At 45.3% G+C, this 22169-nt stretch overlaps 1 protein-coding gene and 1 pseudogene across 1 annotated transcript in view; both read left to right on the forward strand.

Annotated features, from left to right (window-relative positions):
• Nucleotides 1-22169, forward strand: part of SORCS3 (sortilin related VPS10 domain containing receptor 3) — a 979390-nt gene that overhangs the window by 255673 nt on the left and 701548 nt on the right. The window lies entirely within an intron of this gene.
• LOC132343930 (scavenger receptor cysteine-rich domain-containing protein SCART1-like) lies at nt 19645-20952 on the forward strand (annotated as a pseudogene).

Consider the following 22169-nt stretch of genomic DNA (forward strand, 5'->3'; position numbering starts at 1 on the left):
TATTTTCCGTTGTTTTCCCTTCCTTCCAAATGTGGTGCTGTTTTATCACAATCATAAATAACCTCACCATTGGGAGAAGGGGTGTGAAATTCTGCCCGTCCCTCTCCTCACCCTGAGCTCCCTCTCATTTTCTCAGCAGTAGATTCATTAGCCTTCTAATGAAGTTAATAAGTAAACAGGATCAGACAGTTCCTTCTAAAATAACATTTATAAATGGATTTTTTTCTCCAACTCTCTCAGGTAGTGCCTTAATTTTTTTCCTGCCAGATGTCCACATGTGTAAAGCTATGATGGGTGGGCCCTTGGGATGTGATTTGAAGCCCCCCCCCCCCCCCCCGCCAATAAAGGGAAAAATTTCAATTCACACAAAGCCTATCTATTTTCAAGTTTATAGGAGAGTGAATTTTTATATACTCCATTCCTGCTTATATATTGATATATAATGACTATAAAGATTAGGTCGTCAAGCTTTCATAGTTACTTTCTCATCCTTTGGAAGCCAATTACTTTATTGGACATGGACTGTAAATGTCATTAGGAGGCTTCTGGCAACTTCTCCCATGAAGACCACTATCCTAGACTTTATTTGGGGAGCCATAAACTGGTTAAAAAGACCTCTTCTTTATGTTATGTGTCTGTGAGCTTTCTTTTCAGAAATCGCTGAACTTATAAGGGAAACATTTCACTGCTTACTTTTGCTTCCAAATGGTTTGTGCCAAAATTAAAGCTAAAATTTGAATTCAGAAGGAGAAAGACAAATATCTTATATTAATACATTTATATGGAATCTAGAAAGATGGTGCTGATGAAACTATCTGCAGGGCAGCAGTGGGGACATAAACAGAGAACAGACTTGTGGGCAAGGAGGGGAAGCAGAGGGTGGAATGAATTGAGAGAGTAGCATTGAAACATATACATTACTGTATGCAAAATTAGATAACCAGTGGAAATTTACTGTATGATGCAGGGAGCTCAAATGTGGTGCTCTGTGATAACCTAGGGGTGAGATGGGGTGGGAAGTGGAAGAGAGTTTCAAGAGGGAGGGGACATACATATATCTATGACTAATTCATGGCGATGTATGGCAGAAAGCAATACAATATTGTAAAGCAATTATCCTCCAACTAAAGACAAATTAAAAAAAAATAAGGCAATACATAGTTATCTTTTAAAAGATCTCCTTTCAATGGCTCTAATATCTTAAATTGGTATAATATTTGTAGTCATTGCCCACATGAATACATAGCACGTCTCATGTTTCTAGGAGGAATGGGAGGCCTGTGTAATTTTACAGATGGATTAACTCAATTTCTTGAGTAGGTTGGTGGTCAGTGATTGCAAATCTGGTACCCAGATCTAGGTCTCCCAGTTCTCAGCAGCCTCATGATCTTGCTCTTTCATTAGTAATCACTCTTTCCTGGCCCTTCCAGCTCAGCAACCATTCACATTTCATAAGAGAGCTATGACCAAGGGACTACTTTGGGGACCAGAAATGGGTTTCCTTGGACACTTGTCTCAGTGATTTTCATTTCTGGTTGTTCATGAGAATCACCAGGGAAATATAAGAATGTCCAGTTTCCTGGGCCTTATTCCAAACCTACTGAATCAATTTCTGGGATCAAGATCTAAGAACTTATGGTTTTAAAGAGCTCACCACTTGATTTTGATATGACCACTGACCTAAGAGACTCCATAGCTATTTTTATTTCTTAAATGCTTATGAAGACTTATTTTTCAGAATCTTCTCCCCAGCCCTCTTGCCCTCTTACCCATTTTTCCTTCTGGCTGGCTCAGAATGACAAACGCAATCATTCATGCAAAAATACATAGTTGTGCCCTCATCTTCATAGATGACAACCATAAAGGTTAGTAATGGGAATGAGCCTTGGCACTTACTAGTTAGCTCACATTCTGTCAGCATCAGGCTTCTTAATTGGGTGCTCGTTTCAGAGATTGGTGCTATAGGAGAATGGTTATAAGGTGCTGCTCTCCATGGAGTTGCATTGAGATAAATCTCTAAGGGTGAGTTGGCAGCTACAAGTCTAGGCTTTCTGAGGATCAAAAAGTGCAGCAAATGGGGGATGGTTTTCAGGCAACTTTGCAGTAGAAATCATCACTGGCTTTGGGCCACGTATAGGATTTATAGGAAGCATACTGGTATAGCTCAACATTTGGAGGAAGAAATAACAACAAAACCACAGGAACAGCAAAATCCTAGGCATCTCCAGGGACCATAGGATATCATGGATCTGTACATTTCCAGGCACCATGACAACTGGTTTTAGCCATTCCGGTAGATGGTCTGCTGCTGCTAAGTTGCTTCAGTTGTGTCCGACTCTGTGTGACCCCATAGATGGCAGCCCACCAGGCTTCTCCATCCCTGGGATTCTCCAGGCAAGAATACTGGAGAGGGTTGCCATTTCCTTCTCCAGTGCATGCATGCATGCTAAGTCACTTCAGTCGTGTCTGACTCTGTACGACCCTATGCACAGCAGCCCACCAGGCTCCTCTCCTCACAGGATTCTCCAGGCAAGAATACTGGAGTGGGTTCCCATTTCCTTCTCCGAATAGATGGGCAATAATAGCTTTTTATAGTTTTAATTTGCATTTCCCTGATAGCTAACGATGTTGTACAAGTTTTCATGTGCTTTTTTCCCCATCTGTATATTCTCTTTGGTGAAATATCTGTCTTTTGCCTTTTTTTTTTTAAACACATGAGGAAATATGATTGAAAATAGACATATTTAATGTATACAACTTGATGAGTTTGGAAATAAGTGTATATCCACAAAGCCATCTCCATAATCTATGCCATAAACATATAGATGACCTCTGAAATTTTCCTATACTGCCCTCTTTATTTTTATTTTCTGTGATGACAACATTTAACATAAGATATACCCTATGCCTTCCTCAGTGATCAATGCAAATAAATAGAAGAAAACAATAGAATGGGAAAGACTAGAGATCTCTACAAGAAAATTAGAGATACCAAGGGAACATTTCATGCAAAGATAGGCTCAATAAAGGACAGAAATGGTAGGGACCTAACAGAAGCAGAAGATATTAAGAAGAGGTGGCAAGAATACACAGAAGAACTGTACAAAAAAGATCTTCATGACCAAGATAATCATGATGGTGTGATCACTCAACTAGAGCCAGATATCCTAGAGTGTGAAGTCAAATGGGCTTTAGGAAGCATCACTACAAACAAAGCTAGTGGAGGTGATGGAATTCCAGTTGAGCTATTTCAAATCCTGAAAGATGATGCTGTGCAAGTGCTGCCCTTAATATGCCAGCAAATTTGGAAAACTCAGCAGTGGCCACAGGACTGGAAAAGGTCAGTTTTCATTCTAATCCCAAAGAAAGGCAATGCCAAAGAATGCTCAAATTACCGCACAATTGCACTCATCTCACAAACTAGTAAAGTGATGCTTAAAATTCTCCAAGCCAAGCTTCAGCAATACGTGAACCGTGAACTTCCAGATGTTCAAGCTGGTTTTAGAAAAGGCAGAGGAACCAGAGACCAAATTGCCAACATCCGCTGGATCACAGAAAAAGCAAGAGAGTTCCAGAGAAACATCTATTTCTGCTTTATTGACTATGCCAAAGCCTTTGACTGTGTGGATCATAATAAACTGTGGAAACTTCTGAAAGAGATAGGAATACCAGACTACCTGACCTGCCTCTTGAGAAACCTGTATGCAGGTCAGGAAGCAACAGTTAGAATTGGATGTGGAACAACAGACTGGTTCCAAATAGGAAAAGGAGTATGTCAAGGCTGTATATTGTCACCCTGCTTATTTAAGTTATATGCAGAGTGCATCATGAGAAACACTGGGCTGGAGGAAGCACAAGCTGGAATCAAGATTGCTGGGAGAAATATCAATAACTTCAAGTATGCAGATGACACCACCCTTATGGCAGAAAGTGAAGAAGAACTAAAGAGCCTCTTGATGAAAGTGAAAGAGGAAAGTGAAAAAGTTGGCTTAAAACTCAACATTCAGAAAACAAAGATCATGGCATCCAGTCCCATCACTTCATGGCAAATAGATGGGGAAACAGTGGAAACGGTGGCTGACTTTATTTTTCTGGGCTCCAAAATCACTGCAGATGGTGATTGCAGCCATGAAATTAAATGACACTCCTAGGAAGGAAAGTTATGACCAACCTAGATAGCATATTAAAAAGCAGAGACATTACTTTGTCCACAAAGGTCCATTTAGTCAAAGCTATGGTTTTTCCAGTGGTCATGTATGGATTTGAGAGTTGGATTATAAAGAAAGCTGAGCACTGAAGAATTGATGCTTATGAACTGCGGTGTTGGAGAAGACTCTTGAGAGTCCCTTGTACTGCAAGGAGATCCAACCAGTCCATCCTAAAGGAAATCAGTCCTGAATATTCATCGGAAGGACTGATGCTGAAGTTGAAACTCCCAATACTTTGGCCACCTGATATGAAGAAGTGAGTCATTTGAAAAGACCCTGATGCTGGGAACGATTGAGGGCAGGAGGAGAAGGGGATGACAGAGAATGAGATGGTTGTATGGCATCACTGACTCAATGGACATGGGTTTGGGTGAACTCCGGGAATTGGTGATGGACAGGGAGGCCTGGTGTGCTGCAGTTTCTGGGGTCACAAAGAGTCAGACACAACTGAGTGACTGAACTGAACTACCCTTTTAGCAAAAATTTAAGTATACAGTATAGTATTGTTAGCTATAGCTCTGTGCTGTAGAGTAGATTTCTTTGACATAATCATCTTGTAAAATTGAAACTTTAAACCCTTTAATACCTCCCCATTTCCCATCTCCACCAATAACCCTTGACAGTCACCAATATACTCTCTGCTTCTATGAGTCTCACTATTTAGATTCCTCATGTAAGTTGTATTAATACTATGTAGTATTTATCCTTCTGTGTTTAGCTTATGTCATATAGCATGACATCCTTCAGTCTCATTCAGTTTAAGGCTGGATAATATTTCATTGTATAAAGGGTATAAAGTTTCACATTTTTAAAACCCATTCTTTTGTTGATGGACAATTAGGTTGCATCCACATCTTCATGGTTGTGAATAATGCTACAATGAACTTGCGAGTACAGATACCTCTCTGATCCTTTCAATTCCTTTGGATATATACCCAGAAGTGGTATTGTTGAGTATATGGTAGTTCCATTTTTAATTTTTCGAGGAACCTTGTTGCTCTTCTCCAAAGTGGCCCTAGCAGTTTACATTCCAACCAACAATTTGAGTGTTCCCTTTTCTCTACATTCTCACAAGCATTTGTTTTCTCTTGTCTTTTGGTAACAGCCATCCTAACAGTGTGAGGTGCTATTTCATTTTGATTCATATTTCCCTGATAATTTGTGATGTTGAGCATATTTCCATGTATAATGTTGTATATCCTCTTTGGGGAAATATCTATTCAATTCCTTTGCCCATTAAAAAAATTTTTTTGCTCTTGAATTGTAGAAGTTCCTTATCTTTTGAATATTAAGGCTTTATCATTCTGATATATGTTTTTAAAGTACTTTCTACCATTCTGTAGGTTGCCTTTTCATTTTGTTGATTGTTTTGCGGTGAAGAAGGTTTTTGATTTGATGTAATCCTGCTTATCTATTTTTGCTTTTGTTGCTTATGCTTTGGTGCCATATGCAAGAAATCATTGCCAAGGCCAACCTCAAGAAGTTTTTCCCCTTTTTTCTTCTAGGAGTTTATAGTGGTCTTACATATAGGTCTTTAATCCATTTTGAGTCTTTTTGTGTGTGTGTGTGTGTTCTTCTGCATGTGATATCTAGTTTTTGCAACACTATTTGTTGGAGAGACTGTCATTTCCTCATTGTGTGTTTTTGGCACCTTTGTTAAAGGTCAGTTGACTGTGTTTGTGTGGGTTTATTTCTGGACTCTCTATTCTAATTCCACTGGTCTTGTGTTCAGTCGCCAAGTTGTGTCTGACTTTTTGCAGCCCTGTGGACTGCAGCATGCCAGGTGCCCCTGCCCTTCACCATCTCCTGGAATTGGCCCAAATTCATGTCCACTGAATCAGTGATGCCATCCAACCATTTCATCTTGTCACCCTCTTACCCTTCTGCCTTCACTCTTTCCCAGCATCAGGGTCTTTTCCAATGATTTGGCTCTTCGCATCAGGTGGCCAAAGTATTGGAGCTTTAGCTTCAGCATCAGTCTTTCCAATGAGTATTTAGGGTTAATACATGCCTGTTTTTTTGCCAGTACCTATTGTTTTGAATACTGTAGCTTTGTAATATATTTAGAAATCAGAAAGTGTGATTCTTCCAACTTTGTTCTTTTTGTTCAAAATTTCATTGGCCTTTCATTGGCTTTTCAGGGTCTTTTATGGTTTTGTATGAACTTTAGAATTTTTTTCTATTTCTATGTAAAATGCCTTTGGGGGTTTGATAGGGACTGCATCAGGTCTGTAGATCATTTTGAGTAGTATGAACATTAACAAAATTTGGGGTTATAGAAATATAACCCCAAATGGGGTTAGAAAGATATGTTTAGAAAATATAATTTAGTGTGGGAAAAAAGCTATAGGCAAGGATGGTCTATTCTGAGACTGCTGTGACATTCTTATTGCTTTTTACCTCCATCCATCCATCCATACACACATTTGCTTCTGTGCTTATTTATTTGCTTACCTTTATAGAATGCCCAATGATCTAATGGTATTTATGGATCAGGAATGAGGAAGGCATAAAACTGAAATTTAAAATCCCTTTGCCTGAAGGAAACCAGAAACTTTCTCTTCATCCCCCTGAGTGTCTGACTGGCTTTAAGCTATATAAACATAAGTTCTATACAATTGAAATTAGAATCCAATGACTGGCTTATCAAGTTCAACCTGATGAAGGGCCATCAGGAGGTAGGCATGCCTTACTGGCTTCCTGTACTCAGACAAAGTTCAAACTTTTGCATTCTGGAAGCATGGGGCAGAGGACAAAGGAAGTGATTGACTGCCTAAGATTATTATTCCATTTCATAACTTACTGTTGGGGATATGGAAGACCAGATAGTAACAATGCAAACTGCAAAGAATTTGGAATTGGACCAAATTCTGATTTACTCTGGTGCCTTATATTGGCATTCTCTTTTAAAACATCTGCCTGAATTCTCTAGGACTTGAGTATAGAATTGTTATACAAGATTTGTGTGTGGCCAACAAGGAAGAAACAATAAGCCTCCTAAGCTTCTATTTTTTAAAAAATAGTTTTTACATATTTAAATTTTCATGCAATAATTTCACTAATAAAATATTTTTCAAAACTTAAAAATGAAGAGTACTATAAAAATACTATATACAATCCTGTTTACAACCATTGTTAAGTTTTAGCATATATACTTGGCCATTTTTAACCTATACAATTTTATATAATTGTGATTTTCTTGTATAAACAGGTTTGTTTCTAATTTTCATATAACATTTGACTAAGCATTTTTCTATGTTATTCAAAATGGTTTGCAAACATAATTTTAATGTTTACATAATAGTGTATTATATTGCTTTTTTGTAATTTACTTAACTATATTCATTTCTCTATTTCTAGAGATTTAGATTGTCTTATAGTTCTTCACTATTTAAAAATGTTGCCATGAATATCTAGATACATAAAGCTTTGCTTTTGTCTGCATTTTAGATGATTTTCTTAGGGTAGACTTCTAGAGGAGAAATTATAAGTTTTAGCACACTTGAGTTGTATTCAGAAAAAGGTGTATTTCTGACACTCTTATGCTGAAAAAGAAGCCTCTGAAATTTAAAGAGAAAAGTTAACACAGTTACAGGGTGCATATATATGTATGTAATATATGAATATTGCATATATGTGTTTACTTGCCTTAGGTAATTAGTGTGCCTAAATTATTGTAAAATTATTGGAATAAGACTGGGTAGTAAGATCCTGGGAAGCAATGTATCCCAGTCTCCAAGAAGAATATACATGTCCCTTGCTCACTGAGCGTATTCAGGCCCATCTGCATTGATAAGATGAAAATAGCAACCACAATAAGTAGCTACTCATACTTAGCACTATGTGTCAGGTACTGATTGAAGTGCTTTACATATGTTTAACTCAGCCTTATAAAAATTTGGTTAGGTAAAGAGTGTTCTCATCCCCATTTTACAGCTCAAGGCCAGAGAATTTAAATGACTTTCCCAAGTCATGCACTTAGCAGATGGTAGAGCTGGGATTTGGATCCAAATGCTTGGATGCTAGAGCCTGTGCACTTCATCCTAGTCTAGACAGCCACTAAGGATGACCTGACTGAGGCTGGAAGTTGTTATAGAGGTTCCAACCAGTCTAAGATTTATAATGTTCTTAATGCAAGATCTTGGTGCAAGATTCATGTGGAAGAGGGAGACTACAGGGAGTTCCAACTGGATTTTACCTACAGCTCCTCCAATTCAGGGTGTGATCTGGGATGGAATCATCAAGGGTGGGAACACTGGAGGGCCTAGTCTCTTCCTTTCTGTAAAGGTTTGAAATAGGTCTCAACTCCACAATTTTCTTAATAACCCTTTAGGGACTTGCTGAGCAGAAACTTGTATGTTCTGTTCTGTCTTTCCTATTATCTGTACCTGCTTACCTATATGTTCTTGAGAATCACTGTACGCAGAGGTTGAGAGCACAGACTAGTGCATACTGCCAAGGTCCACGTCTCAGCTCTTTCTAGCTGTGAGCTTCAGGCAGTAACTTCTCTGGGCCCCACTTCTGGGCCCCACTTCATCATTTCTGAAGTAGGAGTGACGACGGTACCTACCTCACTGGGCAGCCGAGAGCCACCATGAGTTACTCGTGGTGAAGTGTTTGGAAGAACACTGGCTCACAGCACATGCCCTCTGTGCGTGTTCAGTCTTGGACCACTCTGCCTTTTGTCCTCATCCCTCAATCCAGTCTCCTGCCTGCCAGGGCTTATTTGCGTGTTTCCCAGGCAGTCAGCAGATACGTGTGGGGCGCGCCACATGCACGATTCCATGGGTGGAAAGGGAGCAGAGTGGCCTGCTGCCTGCTCCTTTCCTGCTTTCCTCCAGTGTGGAGGCAGACAGTGACCCAGGATTCTCCAGAGGGTGAGAGAGAGCACGGGCTCCCTGAGGCACTGCAATGGCAGGAGCTGCTCCAGGGGGAAGGATCGTGGAGGGCTTTCCTAGGGCCGCTGTAACAAATATCACAAAGTAGGTGATTTAAACCCCAGAAATCTATGCCTCATAATTCTGGAGGCTGGAAGTCTGAGAACAAGGTATTGGCAGGGATGGTTCCCTCTGAGGTCTGTGCGAGAGGCTCTGTTCCATGCCTCTCCCCTACTTTCTGTGATTTGCTGGCAGTCTTTTGAGCTCTGTGGCTTGTGGAAGCATTACCACCCCATCCCTTCCATCATGCTTACACGGCCTTCTCCCTATGTGCATGTCTGCATCCAAATTTCCCCTTTTTATAAGAATACCAGTCATATTGGATTAGTCCCTCTCCCCTACTCTAATTTGACCTCATCTTAACTAATGACACCAGCAACAAACTTGTTTCTAAATCAGGTCACATTCTGAGCTACTGGGGAGAGGACATGAATGTGTGCATCTTTGTGGGGGATATAAGTCAACCCATAACATCTGGGAAGTGCCCATAGCTGGGGCTGAAAGATGAGGCAGAATTAACCAGGAGCTGAGGGGTTGGAGAGGAGAGAGGGGAAACATTCCAGGCAGCCCTGTGCAAAGATTCTGTAGTGGTTGGGGGCTTCCCTTTTCAAGAAGCCAAAGCAAGCCAGTGAATGAGTGAGGAGTGGCCTTATAAAATGCAAGGAGGTGACAGGAGGCACACCTGTGGTGTCTGGTCAACTGTTTAAAAGCACAGGTTTTACTTTGGGCATACGGAAGATACCTAGAAGGCTTTAAGCAGGAGTGTGCCATCATTTAATGAATACTTTGTGTGGCTCAGTTTCTAAGTCATGTCCAACTCTTTGCTACCCCATGGACTGTAACCCACCAGGCTCCTCTGTCCATAGGATTTTCCAGACTGGAATACTGGAGTGAGTAGCCATTTCTTTCTTCAAGGGATCTTCCTGACCCAGGGATTGAACCCAGGTCTCCTGCACTGCAGGTGGATTCTTTACCACTGAGCCACCAGCGAAGCCCTAATGAATACTATTATTATTGGAATTTTGTTTAATTTTTTTTTATTACTGATTCTGTATTATTATTATGAGTGGAAGTTTTTCTTTGTTTTGTTGTTCACTTGTAATCCCTTATGCATTTTTCTTTTTATGCATTTTGTGTGTTTATCTATTGGTGGATTGTTTGCCTTATCCTTTATACATCTTTTAATACAATATATAAATGGAAAACATTGTTGAATCTTATGCCAATATTTCCCCCATCCTGTTTTTTCCTGTTATCATAGTTTTGCTTTTCATGAACAAGTTTTACATTTTGTAAATAATCAAATCTGCTAATCTTTATTAAAAAATCACATTCCTTCTTACTTTTATTAAGATTGAAGGAGCTCTTACCTTTTTAATCTATTCTTATGAAAGAGCACATCCATCTCTTATTTAGGAAATGTGTGCTAAAAATGGTTGAATAAGCTGTGACATTCTGTTGGGGAAACATCTGCTTGTTTTGTGCTCAATTATCTCATCCAGTCCTTCACCAAAATTTATGAATTAGGGACTATTATTACTTTTCTTTTTTGAAGGTGGGGAAACTGAGTTTTTAATAAAATGAGTAATCTGCTTAAGTTCACACAGGTGATTTTCACTTTTAACCAAGAAGAACAGACTCATGACTTATTCATAACTAAGGAGTTTTTCCACTACAAGCTTCGAGTGGTATCTTGGGTGGCCTTCACCCTATCACTTCAGAGCTTAGTACCCACTTCACAGATGGAAACTAGGAAATTCCCAGCAGAGAAAATGCTTCCATGGATTTTGTTCTAGCCAGGTTACCACCTCATTTCCCAACAGCCCTGCCTTTATTTACGCCCCGTCTGTTCTGGAATTCCCTTTTCTCTCCTGCTAACCACTTTCAGGATGTATGCTCTGTTTTGTTGAGCACCCTAGCCCGGCACTCTCTTCTCTCTTGAGTCCCTTAGAATCTACTTTTCTACCCACTTACCTGCTACTTGGTCTTACCATGTATGGCTTCCTAAGACTACCCACAGCACGTGGCTGGGTGCTCTGAGTGTCTGTGTGCTGAACAGATGTCTTTTGGGTAGTCAGAGGACCAGGGTCCACCTGGGTGTACTTGATATTAATATGGGTCTTTTGAAAACCTGGCTGCGTCCAGTAGCCTCGGGTCCTGCAGCGACTCCCAGTGCCAGGCAGCCCCTGGCAGATATTAGGTTCTTGGTGCGTCTTCTACTGTCATCACCGGCTTTGTAGTAGCAGTGTTTTCTGCTCTGGAGCCTGTCCTTTGTCAGTTAGGTGCTGTGGGATGGGATAAATGGATATTTTGGAGTGACAGCATGTGTTGGAAGCCAGCCAGCTGAAAACTGAGCATGCCACACACAGCAGGCCACAGTTATAAAAATTCACTGGCCCTTTTGAGGCAGTTTCCAGATTGTTTCATCGGGCTTGACAAAAGGAAAGTTTCCAAGAGAGTGGGGGATTCAGTGGGGACGGTGTATGTTTAGGGGCTGTTTTCATATTTGTTAAGATATCTGAAGGCTGCTGTGCACCAGGAATAGGTACTTTCTGATATTGTTTACAATCTAAACATCTTGATGGCAGGATGTGTAGAGAGGTGCGGGGTGTAGTATGAGCTGAGCAGGATGCTCTGTGTGTATGGGAATGGAGTTCTGGGTTTGCTATCCTGCTCAGAGATGTCAGGAATTATCACATGTTTATAAAAGTCTTAAGTTTAAAATTTTTTAAAAAGATTTTCCCCTGCTAGGAATCTGCAGGAGTTGGGAAGTGCTTAGTGTTTACTGCAGCCACGGCCTCAGAGCCCGAGCAAGCATGGCCTCCACTGGCTGGATGCAGCACAGAGGGGCCTGTCCAGTCTTGGGCACCTAAGCAAACCCCAGTGGCGTTTCATACACACTGGTACCAAAAGCCACATTCAGTCCCTTCAGGGTTCAGCTCACTCCCGTGGCCAAGACATCCTGGAATGGTGAAACATCCAGGAAGTTTGTTGATAAGGATCTCACTGGGCTGTACTATCTTTCATGCCCTTTGGTGTATGTTATGATGGGCAGCCTCAGCCTGTGAGGGCTGGACCAGGGTCCTCCCAACATCTTTGCATCAGAGATATTATTGGACCTATCATTTTGCTCCTCATTGTCCACTGTTACAGCATCAGTGATAAAATATGAATGCACCAAGTTTTTCTAGACCTTAAGAGCAATTAGTGAAGTGATAGTGAACACCGCCCCATCTCACCACAGGCAAGCTGGTGCTTTCTCAGATACTTTAGAACAAAGCATCCTTCTTCCTGCCTGGGGAGTTCACATCTGTCTGGAAAATACTGTCATTTTCCTTCTGCTTCCAGTTACATTTTTTGCAAGGTCTAGTTCTTCTTCACCTTTTATTTATTCAATCTGAGCATCTCTTCTCCAGAGAGATGTTACTCGGCCATCCTTTCTAAAACAGGTTTCCGATCTGGCCCGTCTCTATTATACAACTTCATTTTGTACAACATAATTTGATTTTATGTCTTATGTAGCGGTTAATTATTTTACTTTTGTGCTACCTTTCCCACTGAACAGAGATTCACTGAGAGCAGGAGTGTGTTTGTATCATACAACATTCTCTCTCACTTCCAAGTGTTGTGCTTGGCACGTGATGGGAACCATGTGGAAGGGAGGGAAGCAAGAAGGCAGACGGGAGGCAGAAGCCAAGGCAGACAGGTTGACATGAGATTCTCAGCTCCCTGGATGGCAGTTCTTGATATAACTCCTCATAGATCTCTTCCTTTATACATTCTCTCAACTAGATTGCTGATACTTCCTGTAGGAGAAAAATATCTCGTTAAGCCTTCCCTCCTGAATGTGAGGTTCAGAGAAAGGAAGTGACTTACTTCATGTCACTTGGTTGGAGCAAGACACTGGACCAAAGCTGAAACCAGCACACTGTCAGGAAGGCAGACAACCCTGTAAGGTCTTAGGAGTCCAGTCTTTAGGGGTTTGTGACTAAACCCTTTGCTTTTGGATAGAAGTGGGAAACTGAAGACACGGAGGTAATCAAATGCTGGGGCTTTCACCCAGGAGGAATCTGTGGGTCTGAAAGGCCTTTCTCTGAGAGCATCTTGGCTTTTTTTCTTTTCCCTGAAGTGAAGCTACAAGCTGAGCACACTGCTCCTAACAATGAGAAAGTCAGGCTCTGTCTTGGAATTGACCAGGTTGCAGGGCTCCTGCATCTTGCACCTTCTCTGCGGGCCTGTGCTCACACTTAGAGGCTGACTGCACTGCTCCTGTCCTTGGTCACGAGTCTTCGTGGAAGGCAGATGTGTAGCATGAGTGCATGCTTAGTTACTCAGTCCCGTCCTACTCTTTGTGACCCCATGGACTGTAGCCCGCTAGGCTCCTCTGTCCATGGGATTTTCCAGGCAAGAATACTGGAGTGGGTTGCCATGCCCTCCTCCAGGGAATCTTCCCGACCCAGGGACTGAACCCTTATCTCCTGCACTGCAGACGGATTCTTTACCACTGAGCCACCTGGGAAGCCAACAGATGGGTAGGGATCAAACAATAGTTCTCTGCTCACTTTTGACATTCATCAGCTTGTGGTTGACACCTCATATGTATTATCCCTGAAATTTGAAAAGGGAAGGAGCAAGAAAATACATGTAAAATACAGCTAAAACAGTGAACAGTGAATTTGAAAAGAAGTCTGAGAAGGAAAAGGGACACAGTTGTTAGTGTTTTCTTTTGAGGGAGTTTGACCTAACTTCATGGTTACCTAACTTCATGGTTACACAGTTGTTAGTGTTTTCTTTTGAGGGAGTTTGACCTAACTTCATGGTTACTTACTTAAGGCAGAGAGCTCTGATCAAGAAGAAACAGATACAGATTAAGGCAAGGGAGACTTATATAGTAGAAGTTCATGGAAATTATGGTGGAAAGCAACAGATATTTAAAACATGTAAAAATATATATACTTCCAAAAATTTTTTATCTCATCATGCCGACTGCTCTTTCAGGATTGGATTTATTGATCCAGGAATTCTTTAGAATAACCAGAGTTAGGAACAGTCATGACCAGCTGTGTGTGTGTACTAAGTTGCTTCATTCCTGTCCAAATCTTTGTGACCCAGTGGACTGTAAACCTTCCAGGCTTCTCTGTCCATGGGATTCTCCAGGCAAGAATACTAGAATGGGTTGTTATGCCCTCCTCCAGCGAATCTTACAGACCCAGGCATCAAACCCATGTCTCTTACATCTCCTGACTTAGGAGGCTGGTTCTTTACCACTAGGGCCACCTGGGAAGCCCATGACCAGCAGAATTTGTTATGTTTACACCTTGAGTCCTTGAAGTTAGATCAATCTACATGCTTTTTGCAGCCATGTGAAAGAATAATTTTGGGAACCTGAATCTGAACACTGCACCTCAGTTATTCTCTGTAAAATCATGGACAGATTATGTAACCTCTTTAATCTTCATATTCATGTCCTTATCTGGAAAATGGGAACAAAGTTTATTTCACAGGGCTAGTGGAGGTGATGGAATTCCAGTTGAGCTATTCCAAATCCTGAAAGATGATGCTGTGAAAGTGCTGCACTCAGTATGCCAGCAAATTTGGAAAACTCAGCAGTGGCCACAGGACTGGAAAAGGTCAGTGTTCATTCCAATCCCAAAGAAAGGCAATGCCAAAGAATGCTCAAACTACCACACAATTGCACTCATCTCACATGCTAGTAAAGTAATGCTCAAAATTCTCCAAGCCAGGCTTCAGCAGTATGTGAACCGTGAACTTCCTGATGTTCAAGCTGGTTTTAGAAAAGACAGAGGAACCAGAGATCAAATTGCCAACATCCGCTGGATCACGGAAAAAGCAAGAGAGTTCCAGAGAAACATCTATTTCTGCTTTATTGACTATGCCAAAGCATTTGACTGTGTGGATCACAATAAACTGTGGAAAATTCTGAAAGAGATGGGAATACCAGAACACCTGATCTGCCTCTTGAGAAATCTGTATGCAGGTCAGGAAGCAACAGTTAGAACTGGACATGGAACAACAGACTAGTTCCAAATAGGAAAAGGAGTTCGTCAAGGCTGTATATTGTCACCCTGTTTATTTAACTTATATGCAGAGTACATCATGAGAAATGCTGGACTGGAAGAAACACACTGGAATCAAGATTGCTGGGAGAAATATCAATAACCTCAGATATGCAGATGACACCACCCTTATGGCAGAAAGTGAAGAGGAACTCAAAAGCCTCTTGATGAAAGTGAAAGTGGAGAGTGAAAAAGTTGGCTTAAAGCCCAACATTCAGAAAATGAAGATCATGGCATCCGGTCCCACCACTTCATGGGAAATAGATGGGGAAACAGTGGAAACAGTGTCAGACTTTATTTTGGGGGACTCCAAAATCACTGCAGATGGTGACTGCAGCCATGAAATTAAAAGACGCTTACTCCTTGGAAGGAAAGTTATGACCAACCTAGATGGCATATTCAAAAGCAGAGACATTACTTTGCCAACAAAGGTTCGTCTAGTCAAGGCTATGGTTTTCCCTGTGGTCATGTATGGATGTGAGAGTTGGACTGTGAAGAAGGCTGAGCACTGAAGAATTGATGCTTTTGAAGTGTGGTGTTGGAGAAGACTCTTGAGAGTCCCTTGGACTGCAAGGCGATCCAACCAGTCCATTCTGAAGGAGATCAGCCCTGGGATTTCTTTGGAAGGAATGATGCTAAAGCTGAAACTCCAGTGCTTTGGCCACCTCATGCGAAGAGTTGACTCATTGGAAAAGACTCTGATGCTGGGAGGGATTGAGGGCAGGAGGAGAAGGGGACAACAGAGGATGAGATGGCTGGATGGCATCACTGACTCGATGAACGTGAGTCTGAGTGAACTCCGGGAGTTGGTGATGGACAGGGAGGCCTGGCGTGCTGCGATTCATGGGGTCCGCAAAGAGTCGGACTCGACTGAGCGACTAATCTGATCTGATCTGAATGTGAGCATTAATTGAAATAATCTTGAAGTGCTTATTATAAGTGACTGTTCATTGATTGTTTATTTTCTTTCCTGTCAACATTTTTGGAAAATGTGACTCTAATGCTTGGGGAGTTCATATTTTCTGAATTGCTCTTTACTAACTTAGGTGCTTCTCCCACCCTAAGTCTCTCTTGGAGTATTTCAATTTTGTACATGGACCCACACCACTAGTTCCTTCTGTAAACTTTAATATGAGAAGAAAAAAAAAAGGATTTAGGAGGGTTTTGTTGGGTTGTCTAGAGTCATTGGATACCATTCTCTTGGGAGGTTTTAACATTCTTGTTTTATTCCCATTTAGCACATACATTCCCAGCAACCTCCTTACAATGTGCTGGACACAGCGAGGCAATAGGGACTCCTGGCAGGGGTAGAGAAGACAGATATACCATGTCCTTGCTCTCATGGAGTGGACACAAGAGTGGGGACAATAGGAAGTAGATGCATAGCAGTGATAACTGAATACGGTGAGTGCCACAGGGGTGTGTGGTCAGTGGGTAGAGGGGAGGAGTAGTGAGGGGACCAACTAAAGAATGTTACTCACCATCAGCTTCTATGAGAAGTAGTTGCTAGTGACTGCATCAGTGACCTTTAACACACCCTGAAAGAAGATCAGGGTGGAGGTCAGGAATGAGATACTCTGTGTTCTGGAAAAAACTGGCAGGATAGGCCTTCAGATAGTTATTAATACTTTCAGGAGAAAATTTTATGAATGCAATTTCATGCATCTCATACCTAGAATATCTCTAAGATCAGTCACAGAGACATCTGCTCCTCGTAACTAGCAGTAACCTTCTACCATGATGTGTGCTTGGTTGCATGTATCCTCTTCACTAAACTCATATATATTGGCCTCCCCTCTTATCTCTTTGGAGCACTTCCTCAGAGCTATCTGAGAGGCTGTCTCCCAGGCTGTAGTCCTCAGTAAGCCCCAAATAAAACTGAACTCACAGCTGTCATGGTGTGTGTGTGTTTTCAGTCAACAAGGGGCACTTTTATTAGAATGGTCAGAGATGACCTCACCTATAAGAGGGGCTGGGACTAGGATGAGACAGAAGAGGCAGGTGAGGTGCCCAGGGAGCATTATTTAAGGAGGAATTCACTTTTAGGGTCCTGCATGGGCCTCCTTACATTTTGTGCCCTAGACACCCTGCTTGCCTATCTCCTGCTGGTCCCGGCCCTGCGTAGGGGTTGACATTTGAGCTAAGACCTAAAAGCTAACGAGCAGGCAAGCTTTCAAAAAGCTGCATGCTCATCAGCTAAGCATGTGAGTGAAGATTGCTTTTGCTGTGGCTTATTTCAGTGTGGTGCAAAGATAGCCGCGTAAATCCTATAATTGCCAAAATTGACCCATCAATGTTAAAGACCCTTTTTAAGTGGATCATTTTCTTCCTTTTACACAGCCATCAAATGCAGCACTAATGAGGGGTGGTATTCATCTTGTTTTACAACCCAAGCTTCTCTGAATTCATTAGCTCTCAGGGATCTGGCCCTATGTGGTTCTTAGAAACACCACCCCGCTGCCCCCACCCCATCCTAGTCTCCTCTTTTCATATATGGTTGCTTTTAATTGCTGAGGAGCCTTGTGGTTCAGCTTAGGTGGTTCCATTCATTTTCCCTTTACTCTAACTTCAGAATGCTCCAGGGGCTTGTTCTCTGACTGAAGGAAAATGTCTTGGCTGCTTTCTTGGAGAAATATCTCTTTATAAATAACATGTGCAGCTAGAGATCATTAATTAAAAGCATACCAGTGATATTAACACATCATTGAGAAATGCCACATTGCAGTATTCTAAAACTACGAGGAAAAAGTTCTAACTCCTGAGCTCTGTCTGATGTCTTACTCTGTCTGATGTGGACTCTGTAGGAGTTCATCCCCCAGTAGACTCTCCTGCTGTTGTAGAGCTGTTTTCTCATGGGACTGCCCACCTCCCATGCTTCATGCAGTTTGCCAGGGATGCTCACTTGCATCTTTCACTTCATATAGAGGTCCCTTTAACCTGGCTAGTCCATGGCCATGGCTTCCAGGACAGATTTTGCCCAAACAGTCCAGCGATCTTTCTCCTGCCTCTGATTTCCTGATGAATCTCTCAGGCCCTTCTAGGCAGTGCTACCCGCAGTCTGTCCTCAAACCCGAAGCAGAACATACCATGTGTCATGTTTGAATGTGTTAGATTGAATGTCTGAACTCAGAACTGAGTTGGGATATCAGGAAGCATGATCACCGCACATATTGCGTAGTGCTGACTGCCGCAGTGCTCTTGCTTGGCCTCATTATTAGCTGCATATCCTTTCCCATTGTTGGATTTTTGTGTCCTCATCTGCAGAATGGGCATAATGATAAATGCATCAACTACATAGAGCTGTTTTCTGAAGTAAATAGGGAGTTCTTGTTAATACTGCCTGGCACATCAAAAGAGCTCTAGTAATGCTATAGATTCTTGTCATTGTTATCGTTGTTGTTAGTGTTCCTATTATTATTACGGTTGATGCATAGTAGATGCATGTTCTAAGTCTCAATAACTCTCAAAGGATGGCATAAAATTTTACCCTATTTTTATCTTTCAGATAAAATATGTATAAACAAAAGCACTCAAATCAATTACTATTTATTTTTTTCCATATTGATCCTATCATCTGCAACTCTCCTTCTTGGCCAATCTAAATCCTTGGGAAAGAGAAGCACTGAGCCACCTTTAGTAAGTGGCAGTGAATGGGAGCCATTCATTTATTCATTCATGCATGCATGCATTTATTGAACACATATTTGTTAAACCCCACTATATGCCAGGCTCTGTGCTATCTCCTTGATGAAATGGATGGATCATTATTATATTTAATAAATATTTTTGTTCTTCTTTAAAACTATATTAATTCAAAGAAAAGTAATACCTATAATTGCTGTCATCTCCTGGGACCTCAGCATGAGGGAAAGTTTTGAGGCCCTTCCCCACTACTCTGGGGAAGGTGTGAGGATTCAGGCTACCTTTGTCCTGGGGATAGCAAAGGGCATAGGACAGCTGGCTGAGAGGGCAGACCTCAGAGTGACCAGAGGAGCAGAGGAGGAAACAAGTTCACGGTGGGGAGGGATAAGCTGGCCATAGTGGAGATGGTGTCTGCCATGTTGAGAGTGGCCCTGCAGGGCTGTGCCCAGCTTGATTTGGATGAGGCATGCCTGTCTCACACCCATCTCATTTAGCCACTGCTCTTCTTACCTCCCCTGGATGTCTGACTTGGAAGGAATCTTGCCAGGAGCCCACCTCTAAGGCATCCTTTTAACTGTATTGCTGGCCTGTCTTCTGAGCAGCTTATATAGTGACAGGCCAAAGAATTTAAGGCTGCTAACCCTCAAGGAGCCTAGAGACCAACACAAAGCACAGGAGCAGCTTTGAGAATCTCTGGGCTAACTTCAACTGTAATTGGGGCTTATTGGAAACACACCAGACAGCTTCAGAGTTCACTCAACTGCCTGAGCCAACAAAACAGCGCAGGGCTCCCTGGTCCGATGGGACGAGAAGCTGGCAGCCCAGGTCCCACGCTCCTCGGGAGGCCTACTGGGTGTACCCGTCTCCACCTGCCACCTCAGGGTCACAGGCACTTGCCACCACGCAGTGCTTAGAGGCAGCCTGGCTGTGGGGGGAGGAACACGAACACGGCCGTCTAGGAGGGCCGGGCACAACTGCTCTGTGACCACTGCGGACCAACGCTGTGGCAAGTGAGGGGCTCCAACGGCCGCAGGAAGTTGTAAGAGGGACTGGATGCAAGAAGAGACCACTGTGGGTGTGGGGAGCCCCGGGGGGTCCCTGGGTGGGAGGGAGTACCGATGAACACACTGAGGAGGGAAGGATGGTGTGAACTCTCTGTGCCTACAGGACACATGGAGGCCCGGCTGGTGGGTGGCGAGCACTCCTGTGCTGGGCGCCTGGAGGTGAGGCGTGGCCTGACCTGGGGCACCGTCTGTGACGCTGACCTGGACCTGGCCACTGCCCACGTGGTGTGCCGGGAGCTGCAGTGCGGCGCGGCCGTGTCCACACCCCAGGGCGCCCACTTCGGCCAGGGCCCGGGGCTCGTGTGGGCCGAGGCCTTCCGCTGTGTGGGCAACGAGTCCCTGCTGTTCCACTGCCCTCGGGAGCCGGGGCACCGGTGTGGGCACGGCCAGGATGCGGGGCTCAGGTGCTCAGGTGAGGCCACGGGGGCGGGTGGTCCGAGGCTGGGCCCTGCCCCCTCCCTGCCAGGCCCCTCTGTGCCGCCCCCACCCTCTCGGGGTGCGTCTGGCCCAGCTCCAAGGGGCCTCCGCCAGGAGGTGAGCCCTTCCCCTTGAGGAAGTGCTGCTTCGGGGGGCTGCTGGCAGGAAGGAGAGGGAGCAGGCTTTGGGGACAGAGGGATGTGACCCCAAGGCCGGCACAGAGTCCTGCACACATGTGTGTGCTGGCGCTGCCGCGGAGGCGGGTGGGGAGCTGGCAGAGAAGGGGCCCCGGGAGCCCCACCCTGGGTGTGAAGGGAAGAAACAGCAGGGCCCGCGGGGGCAGCGACGCCGACACCTCCCTCCCCCTGCAGAGTTCCGGCTGGTCAACGGCAGCAGCGCCTGTGAGGGGGCGCGTGGAGCTCCAGGTCCAGGGGGCCTGGGCGCCCCTCTGCGCGGCCCACTGGGCACTTGGCAGACGCACGGTCCTCTGCCACCAGAGCTGGACTGTGGGAACGCGGTGGCCACACCCCCGGGGGGTCACTTTGGGGGCGGGGCCTCCGCGCCCTGGCCGACGAGGGTGCACTGCGTGGGGACAGAGCCCTACCTGTGGAGCTGCGCCGTGAGCACCCTGGGGGCCGCCGCCTGTGGCCCCGGCGACGCAGCCGCCGCCGTCTGCTCAGGTGGGTCAGCACGAGCGCGGCCGGAGGGGAGGCCGGGAGCGCACAGGGCTGCGCCGGGAGGCGGCGTCCTCGGCCCGGGACGGGCCGGGTCCCACCCGCCGGCGCGCCGCCCTGCAGTGTCCCGCACCCGCCCCCAGGTCTCCCCGACGCCCTGCGGCTGAGGGACGGACAGAGCCGCTGCGATGGCCGCGTGGAGGTGTCCCTGGACGGGGTGTGGGGCCGCGTCCTGGACGAGGCCTGGGACCTGCGCGGCGCGGCCGTCGGTGCAGGCAGCTGGGCTGCGGAGCGGCGGAGCGAGCGTACGAGGCGGCGGCGCCGCGCGCGGGGCGGTGCCCCTGGGGCTGAGCCGCGTGCGCTGTGCGGGCACCGAGCCCCGCCTGACGCGGTGCAACGTGTCGGCGGCCGCGCTGGTGTCCGCGGGGCGTCGCGGGACGCGGGCGTCGTGTGCTCGGGTGAGTGCGGGCCCAGCCCCCAGGACCCCCTCCCGGGCCCCGCGCCCTGACTCGGCCTCTCCCTCGGCAGGGAGCCTCCAGGTGCGCCTGGCCGCGGGGCCGGGCCGCTGTGCGGGGCGCGTGGAGCTGCTCCACGCGGGCGAGTGGGGCACCGTGTGTGACGACGGCTGGGACCTGCGGGACGCCCAGGTGGTGTGCCGGCAGCTGGGCTGCGGGCACGCGCTCGGCGCCCCGGGGGCCGCGCACTTCGGGGCCGGGGCCGGGCGCATCTGGATGGACGAGCTGGCCTGTGAGGGCCACGAGGCCGCGCTGTGGCGGTGCCCGTCGAGGGGCTGGGGCCGACACGACTGCGGCCACAAGGAGGACGCCGGTGCCCTCTGCTCAGGTGGGTGCTGAGACCCGAGTGCCGTCCCAGGGCCGCTCCTTGGCACTCATCTGGTGGGGGTGGGGGCTCTGCTCGTTCGTCCTGCTTCCGGGGAGAGGTGTCTAGGCCGTCCACTTCACACTCGCTCGTGGCCGTTCTGGTCTTCTGTCCGTTGAGGCAGGTTTAACTTCCACGTGTTTCAGCTTGCAGCTGCTTCTGTCCTCTGTGCCTTCGGCTCCTCAAGGCAGCTTCTGGTTCTCGTCTGGCGGGCAGGGCCTCTGCAGGGGTGGCTGTTGGCAGGGTGGGGACTCTGCTGTGCGCCCGATCG

Source organism: Bos taurus, chromosome 26, assembly GCF_002263795.3.
Source record: "Bos taurus isolate L1 Dominette 01449 registration number 42190680 breed Hereford chromosome 26, ARS-UCD2.0, whole genome shotgun sequence".
Classification (NCBI taxonomy): Eukaryota; Metazoa; Chordata; class Mammalia; order Artiodactyla; family Bovidae; genus Bos; species Bos taurus.